This window comes from Mandrillus leucophaeus, unplaced genomic scaffold (assembly GCF_000951045.1).
Source record: "Mandrillus leucophaeus isolate KB7577 unplaced genomic scaffold, Mleu.le_1.0 Scaffold190, whole genome shotgun sequence".
In the NCBI taxonomy this organism is placed as follows: Eukaryota; Metazoa; Chordata; class Mammalia; order Primates; family Cercopithecidae; genus Mandrillus; species Mandrillus leucophaeus.
Genome location: NW_012101921.1, coordinates 1,313,695 through 1,322,394, shown reverse-complemented (window position 1 = coordinate 1,322,394; position 8,700 = coordinate 1,313,695). Strand labels below are relative to the sequence as shown.

Below are 8,700 nucleotides of genomic sequence, written 5' to 3'. Positions count from 1 at the left end.
ATGATGGGGCAGGTGTCAAGGAACCTGGAAGGAGCTCCTCCTGGGGATGGAAGGTGGAGCTGGTACGAACTACCCATTGGAGTGAAAAGGAGGGAGCTAAGGCAATCTGAGCTCCTGAACTTTATTCCCACAGCTGGGAGTGACAGTTCTGGAAAGATGAGTCTGACTTTGAAAATAGGAATTGGAAGATAAGCAGTATTCCCTCTTTATATTGTAACACATCAGTTAGTGGCAATTTCTACTATCCCAACATTTGTGTTCTCTCTCTCTCTCTCTCTCTCTCTCTCTCTCTCTCTCACCCACACACAGCCATCCCGTACACTGAGGTTACGACATGTATTGATTTATAATGTCTACCTTGGTGGAGAAGATAATAGAAGTGTAAGTGAGCCTTAGAGATGTGATATCAGCATGGATGGAAAAGAGGAAAGAGGAATTGTAGTTTTGGCCTCCTTTGAGTGGGTGACTAGCAGTAGGGTGCAAAAATTAAAAAAAAATGGCTGTCAGACAGCATGGGAATCTGATCAAAGCAGGGAGACTTGCAGGAACAGCCACTGTGGGGATAGGCACCTGTGGATTTTGGGGGAGAGAAGTGCTGAGTGGAATGGCAGAGGAGGAGCTGCAGGGGGTAAAGACAGAAGCAGCTGTGGAAATGCCCCCAAACTCAGCAAATTTGATAGTGTCTTTTAGGGCTAAAGGTCAAGCTGATGAACCCAGGGTCAAAACATGGAGGTAGAAACAAAATGCCAATAATTGCACTGGGCTAGCTAGATCAGGCAGAATTTGATGGCTGGCTGTGCTCAGTCCTGCCTGGTGCTCCTGAGCTGGGAGCAGAAAGCAGCTCACCAGCCTGGACTGGTTTGAGGTAGCCTCATCAGGCTAAGCAAGGAGCATGAGCCCCTGTGATGCAGAGATTGGGGAGGAGGAGGGAGATGTGATCCTTTGAGCATTCTTGTAGCTCCTACCTCCTCACGTCTGCTCCCTCCTGCTTCACATCCAAGACTGACTGCACAGCACTCCTGACCTGCATGGATGCCTTAGGAAATGTCTGAGCTCAACGAAAATCTTTACAATATGCCCTTTCCCTGCCACCGCTGAGTCGTGCGGAGGCAGAGGCTTTGGTGCATTCAAGATTGGGCTTCACCCATAACCCACCACCACGGCCGAGAAAGGCATTTCTGTTGGAGGTGTAATGGACGTTAATACCACTTTACAAGAGGTTCTGAAGACCGCCCTCGTCCACGATGGCCTAACATGCAGAATTTGCAAAGCTGCCAAAGCCTTGGACAAGCGCCAAGCCCATCTTTGTGTGCTTGCATCCAACTGTGATGGGCCTATGTATGTCACGTTGGTGGAGGCCCTTTGTGCTGAACACCAAATCAACCTAATCAAGGGTGATGACAACAAGAAACTGGGGGAATGGGCAGGCCTCTGTAAAACTGACAGAGGGGGGGAAACCCCGTAAAGTGGTTAGAAGCAGTTGTGTAGTAGTTAAGGAATATGGCAAAGAGTCTCAGGCCAAGGATGTCATTGAAGAGTACTTCAAATACAAGAAATGAAGAAATAAATCTTTGACTCACACACGCACACAAAGAATCTTTAGAATATGCCACCTTGTCATGTATTCACGTATATGTGCTCACATATACACACACAGCACACATGTAAAAACACATGAACGCTGAGCTAGGCAGGACTCAGGCCCGGCAAGTCTAGTCCCTGCTGCATAGCCTTGGGCAAGTCACGTCATCTCTCTGAGCTACAGCTGTCTTTTCTGAGAGAGAGTAAAGTGAGGTGATTCCTGAGATCGGAGAATGTAAGAGCTGGAAGAAAAGTCAGGCATCATCATCTTCCATCCCTTCATTTTACAGATGTACAATTAGAGATTAGAAGGGGTTCAGAAGCCATGCTTTCTACCCTTTCCTTGGACCACTGGGGAAACTGAGGCCCACATAGGGAAAGAAAGTGACTATTCTGTGGTACTTTAATCCATGGACTTTATCCCAGGGAGCCAGGAGACTATCTCAGAAATATCTCTTTAGTCTCAACTCCTTTCAAGCTTCCAAAGCTAGACTGGAGAGGAAGAAGATAGTGGGTAAACAGTGAACGAAGGAGAACAATGAGGTGAACAAACCAACCACGGTCATTTTGTGGTGGGACGGCAGAAGGTGTGAGGCTATGAGAGAATGTTGGGCATGCTGCTTCAATCACTGTCTTTCCTACAAGCCCACACCTGAGAAACTCTGTGGGCACGTGTGTGGGGTTACGGAGGCAGTGTTATTTCTGGGTAGCAAGGAGTGTACTTGTGAGGTTGTGCGAGTGGCTGACACGGCCATGTTTCAAAGTGCTTGAGGGTGCAGTTTCAACCTTTTAAAACAGTTCTGTGAAACTTCAAAAGAATTGAGTCTACATTTTGCATTTTTGGTGAGTTCTCAATCTTAGCCATCTGGCTCAAACAAGAAGGCTTTAACTACCAGGCACGGTGGCTCATGCCCGTAATCCCACTTTGGGAGGCCGAGGTGGGTGGATCACCTGAGGTCAGGAATTCAAGACCAGCCTGGCCAATGAGGTGAAACCCTATCTCTACAAAAATATAAAAATTAGCCAGGCATGGTGGCAGGCGCCTGTAATCCCAGCTACTCGGAGGCTGAGGTGGGAGAATTGCTTGAACCCGGGAGACAGAGGTTGCAGTGAGCCGAGATTGCGCCACTGCACTCCAGCCAGGGATACAGAGTGAGACTCCATCTCAACAACAACAACAACAACAACAACAACAACAACAAAAGCTTTAATTTAGAGCTCCCCAGAGTTTGGTTTTGGTTTTAGTGTGTTTCATGGAGTGGGGGGAAAAAATGGTTGGAAAACACCAGAGTTAATCAAGGCAGGCAGACTTCTTTACTCAGTATAAGTCTTAGGGCCACACAGCTTTGTGAGTCTACAGGTGAGGCTGTGCTGTGCAGCATCCGTCAGATGGCTGGATCATGGATGCTTTCCCTTGGGGCAAAGCATCTCAGGAGGCTGGAGTTATGGACCACCCTTGAGGAAACACTATGTAAGCCACAGGCAATTTTTGAGCCATAAAGAATAATATTTTCTTATTTTTAGTATAAAAAATTTTGTACCCATGCAATTGATTTCAAGCAACATTCAACTATATTGAAGGATGATAATTTTAAGTGAATTTAAAGACTCAATTTGATAATTTTTCAATGATTTATAACATTTGTCATGAGAAGCATAGGATTCACTCCTTCCATTTATATTTATATTTTATTTTATTTTTGAGACAGAGTCTCACTCTGTTACCCAGGCTGGAGTGCAGTGGCACTATCTCAGCTCACTGCAACCTCCGCCTCCCTGGTTCAAGTGATTCTTCTGCCTCAGCCTCCTGAGTAGCTGGGATTACAGGCAAGAGCCACCATTCCCAGCTAATTTTTGTATTTTTTAGTAGAGATGGGGTTTTACCATGTTGGCCAGGCTGGTTTTGAACTCCTGACCTCAGGTGATCCACCCCAGCCTCCCAAAGTGCTGAGATTACAGGTGTGAGCCACCGCTCCCAGCCTCCTTCCACTTTTCATTCTTCTGATTTGGCAGTTAATTCTTGATGTCTTCTATTTTTTTAACCTGGAAATTTAACATGTATATTTAGCTTACTTTCTCAAGTTACTATCTTTACTCGTCTCCTGACCAACTCAACGACTTGGGCATGCTTAACCTCTAACCACTCCCCACTGACTTATATGCCATTGTTGCCCGGTATTTTAGTTCTGTCTTATGTCTGGAAGCCCCCAAAGTAGACATTACAACTATGGTTTTATATATCAACATTCCTATAGATTTGTTCACATGTTAACCACTTTGCTTTCTCTCTTTCATTCTTTCGTACATCTCATTCTTTGGAGTTCTCTTACTGAAGGTCTGTTTATAACAAACTCGGTTTTGCTTTGTTTACAAATTTCTTTATATCACTTTTTATTCTTAAAGGGTAGTTTTATTTGGTACTAAACGTAGGTAGTGATTACCATCTCTAAAGCTCAATTCCCTCATCTATGAAAAGTGGAGAGTAAATATCTTCCTTAGTGATTTCATGAAGGGATTCTTGGGAGGATCACGCGGCATAATGACTAAAAGGTTTCAGTGAACAAAGCTCAGGTGTTGACGCTGTCTTCTGTGCCCTGAGAAAACCTTCGGAGTTGTGTAAGACAGTGCTTGCTTTCAGTAAACATACTCTTTGCCAAAATGTCCTAACACACTGTTGCTCAACCTTGTTTTCATTATTGATTATTGTCCCTGTAAGGAGCCTTTTTAGATTTTTTTCCCTAACTGCCCCCTCCTCTCAGGAAAATTTAATACCACAGGTAAACTGCAAATCCATTAAGCACTGTATGTATATCTGTGCTTTATACCTAAAAGGAGTAAGGACTTTTTTTTTTTTTTTTTAAATTGGCCACTAAGAACCAGCTTTTGTTCTCTTGAGGGCAATATCACCCTTGTTGAGAACGTGTGTTCTAGTGGCATTAGAACATTGGCAGCATTTTCAAACTGCAGTGTTCCCTAAGCATTAAAGGATCAGGTGCCGGGTACGGTGGCTCAGGTGGGTACAGTGGCTCATGCCTGTAATCTCAGCACTTCGGGAGGCCGAGGCAGGTGGATCGCTTGAGCTCAGGAGTTCAAGATCAGCCTGGGCAACATGGAGAAACACCATCTCTACAAAAAATACAAAAATTAGCTGGGTGTGGTGGCTCATCACTGTAGTCCCAGCTACTTGGAAGGCTGAGGTCGGAGGATCCCTTCAGCCCAGAACTTTGATGCTACAGTGAGCCATGATCGTGCCACTGCACTCCAGCCTAGGTGACAGAGTGAGACCCTGTCTCAAACAAAACAAAACAGGATCAGGCTTTGGAATTGGGTAGACCTGGAATTAAATCCCTGCAGTCACATCAGGTAGAGCTACTTCACCTCTCCAACCCTGTTTTGGATCTCAAACGTGGTGACAGTATTTAAAAAGGCATTTAGTACAGTGCCCAGAACATAGTAAGTATTCAATAAATGTTAGTTATTAACAAACATTTCCCAAAGAAGGTACTCCTTAACATTTTTCTTTTCTTATGGAATAACATATTTTAACATTTAGTCATTATAAAAATAAGTTGTTTAAGTCCACCCCCTCACCAATTCCCCACACCATAAGGGACATGGAGCTGGCCCAGTGAGGAGGAGGACTGCCTGAGGGGCTGGAAGGCAGCCCTGTGGCAGGGGAACAGAGAGAGGTCCTGGCAGGTTGACTCTCAGTGTGGCTATGCAGAGGCCACCACTAGGATCCAGCTACCTCTAACCACACTGAAGGACATTTCTCTAAAGGTCTTAAAGAAGAATGAGAACTTGCTAAAAGAGGGGCCAGCTGGAGTTCCTCCCAAGGAGAAACAGATTTGAAGTGTAGAAAGCTTTCAACCAGAATTCAGCTTGTGAACGTTTGACCACTTTTCGGAGACCTCTAACATATCTGATTAGGTTCAAAAGAAGTTGTTACTTAGAGTTCAGTTTGGCACTTGGATTGAACAATGACCACCAACAAAAACGTCCAGGTGTTTGCCTATGTGTTAAGGACCTTCTTTGGTGCTGGGTGCGGTGACTCACGCCTGTAATTCCAGCAGTTTGGGAGGCTGAGGCGGGCAGATTGCTTGAGCTTAGAAGTTCAAGACCAGCCTGGCCAACATGGTGAAGCCTTGTCTCTACTAAAAGTACAAAAATTAGCTGGGTTTGGTGGCACGTGCCTGTAGTCCCAACTACTTGGCAGGCCGAGGTGGTAGAATCGCTTGATCCTGAGAGGCAGAGGTTACAGTGAGCTGAGATCACCTCACTGCACTCCAGCCTGGGTGACAGAAAAAAAAAGAAAAAGATCTTCTTTGGCAGAATATTGTTTTCTTTCAGCATGAAAATAGAATGCCAAGGCTATGCCAATGTGTGGTTTAGATAAAGTATATGTTTTGGTCCAAAATGTTTCATGAGTCCAAGGTTAACTTTGTGCTGGTGAACCTGGCCCAGTCATAAGAATGTTCTAATTTATAAATGTGTATTTCTATGTAAGTTAAGATACTTTTAAACCTTGGGAAAGAGAGGCTAGCCATTTAGGAATTAGACCAGGCTGTATATAACAGCCTAAAATGACAGTGACTTATACACATAAGAGTTTGATTTTCTCACATCAAAGAAGTCCACATGTAGGCAGTTCAAGGTCTCTGTATGTCAAGACTCAGCGTCCTTTTACATTTCTGCGCTAACATCCTAGTTTGTGACTGCCATCTTTGGTGAAGGTCTTCTCATTCCCAGAAAATAGGCGGGAAGGGGCAAAGGGAAAAGGGGGCCAGGCCTCCCTTTACTGTGCTTCCCAGTTTTTTCTTGCATCTCATTGGCCAGTAAACTAGCTAGGAAGAAGTTGGGAAGTGTAGTCTTATTCCGAAAGGCAATGTTCCTCTCTAAAAGTCAGGGTTCTGTTATTACCAAGGAAGAAAGACTGCTCAACAGTATGTGTGTATATATGTGTATATATATGTGTGTGTATGTATGTATGTGTGTATATATATGTGTGTATATATGTATATATATGTGTGTGTGTATATATATATATAGAGTATTAAGTTACATGATCATAAGGTCCCACAATAGGGTGTCTGCAAGCTTGAGGAGCAAGGAGAGCCAGTCCGAGTCTCAAAACTGAAGAACTGGGAGTCCAATGTTTGAGGGCAGGAATCCTCCAGCATGAGAGAAAGATGTAGGCTGGGAGGCTGGGCCAGTCTCTCCTCTTCATGTTTTTCTGCCTGCTTTATATTCATTGGCAGCTAGTTAGATTGTACCCACGAGATTAAGGGTGGGTCTGCCTTCCCCAGCCCACTGACTCAAATGTTCATCTCCTTTGGCAGCACCCTCACAGACACACCCAGGATCAGTACTTTGCATCCTTCAATCCAGTCAAGTTGACACTTAGTGTTAACCATCACAGGTTGTGTGTAAATCACTGAAATTGGCCTAGAGTCATTTTGCAAGGGCCTTCTGCCCAAAGATGGGTGGATTCCCTGGGAGTTCGGTCAGCAACACACCAGATTCTTCTGTCTGCTTCTGAAGGCTGACTTGACTTCTGGAGGCTTCTTCCTGGAGCAGGCCTAGTTGGATGAGATAAAAGTACTCTTTGAGATCTCACAGAATAGGATTACTTGAGTTATAAAATCTAATCATGGACTTAAAATATGTAAATAGGAGCTTTCAGATTCCAAGTTCAACAAGCATTGTTCACAGTTAGTGGTTGCTTTTGTGATATTTTGGGAAGAACATGGGCATACAATTTAGCTCTACCACTTGCTACGTGACCAGCTGCCAGTTCCTGAACCCTCCTGTGTCTCAGTTTCCTCACTGATTGTTGAGAGGAGTAAATGAAATCATTTGTGTGTGGGTTTGTGTGTGTGTGTATGCAATACAGGTTTCCATGTAGTTGTGATAATATCGAACTGATTCTTTTGAATCTTATTTTCTTTATTCAATGCCACATCATACTCATTTTCCATGTTATTACACATGTTTACAGTGTCAATATTCATTTAACCATTTTCCTATTTTTGAATATTGTAGTTGGATATTTGCTTCCAGACTTTCTTGATGCAAAAATCTTTGAAATTATTCATTTAACTAGATTTTCAGAAATTAAATTGCTGGGTTAAGGAGATTTGGATATGTGTTGCCAAATTAGTTTTTCAAAAGGCTTTAACTAATTTATTCTACCAACAGCAACAGAGAACAGAGCACATTTTTGTCATTCATAAGCATGTCATAAGCCATATTCATACTCCATATTCAAACTTCCTCTTAAAAAAAAAAAGAAATGCATATTATAATTTGTAGCATGACAATTTTATAGGTGAAAAATAGAATCCTGGTTTTAAGTTTTGTATGTTTTTTTATGACTAGTGAGATTGCATTTTATTCAAATGTATTTGCCAGTTTGAGTTCCATTTTTGTAAGTTGTTTGTTTGTCTGGTATGGCTCTAGTGCATTAATCTGTTGAGTATTAGAATACAGAACATCTTCAACATTCAGTTTGGTGTCCTGATTGTAAACATGACTGCATCTGTGTTCTATGTGTGTGATTGTATTCAACTGGGAATATGTGCTTTTTGGCTAATGTACAAAATGCTGGGTGCACCAGAGATGTGTCTGGAATTCATGTGATGAGACCTTTACCTATTTCTCCTTCCAGAGAATCTTTAGTTGTAGCTGGAGAAAAGCCGAGTGAATTCCTTTTGGAGCTGGGTAGAAAGGGCATGGAGTGAAGGGTCATGAAGTCAGCACATTCCCTTGTGGATTTGTGCCTGTAATATGCTGATTTCTGCCCTGATTTTCTACCTCTCATTTTGCCTGAAGTGACACTGTCCCTAGACCAGTCCCTGGCCAGCCTGCATCATTTCTTTTGGGGTTATCTGAGGATCTGAGGTCCATGTGTTTCACAAGTACCCACAGGATGTGCCCACCATTCCCCTGCAATTCAATTCCAAGTCTGTGTTCTGAAGTAGAGGTTTCAGCCCTGGGGAGACACTTGTGGGTGTTGGGGGTGAGGGGTGGGCCTGGGGAAGGACTGAGTCATGAAGGTCACTAGGACCTCAAGGAAGAGAATGAGTTTCACCAGGTTTACCTCTTCAGAAGGGATCTCAG

At 43.5% G+C, this 8,700-nt stretch overlaps 1 pseudogene; it reads left to right on the top strand.

The window, feature by feature from the left end:
* Positions 1 to 1,168: 1,168 nt before the first annotated feature.
* Positions 1,169 to 1,581, top strand: LOC105538339 (annotated as a pseudogene).
* Positions 1,582 to 8,700: the final 7,119 nt, after the last annotated feature.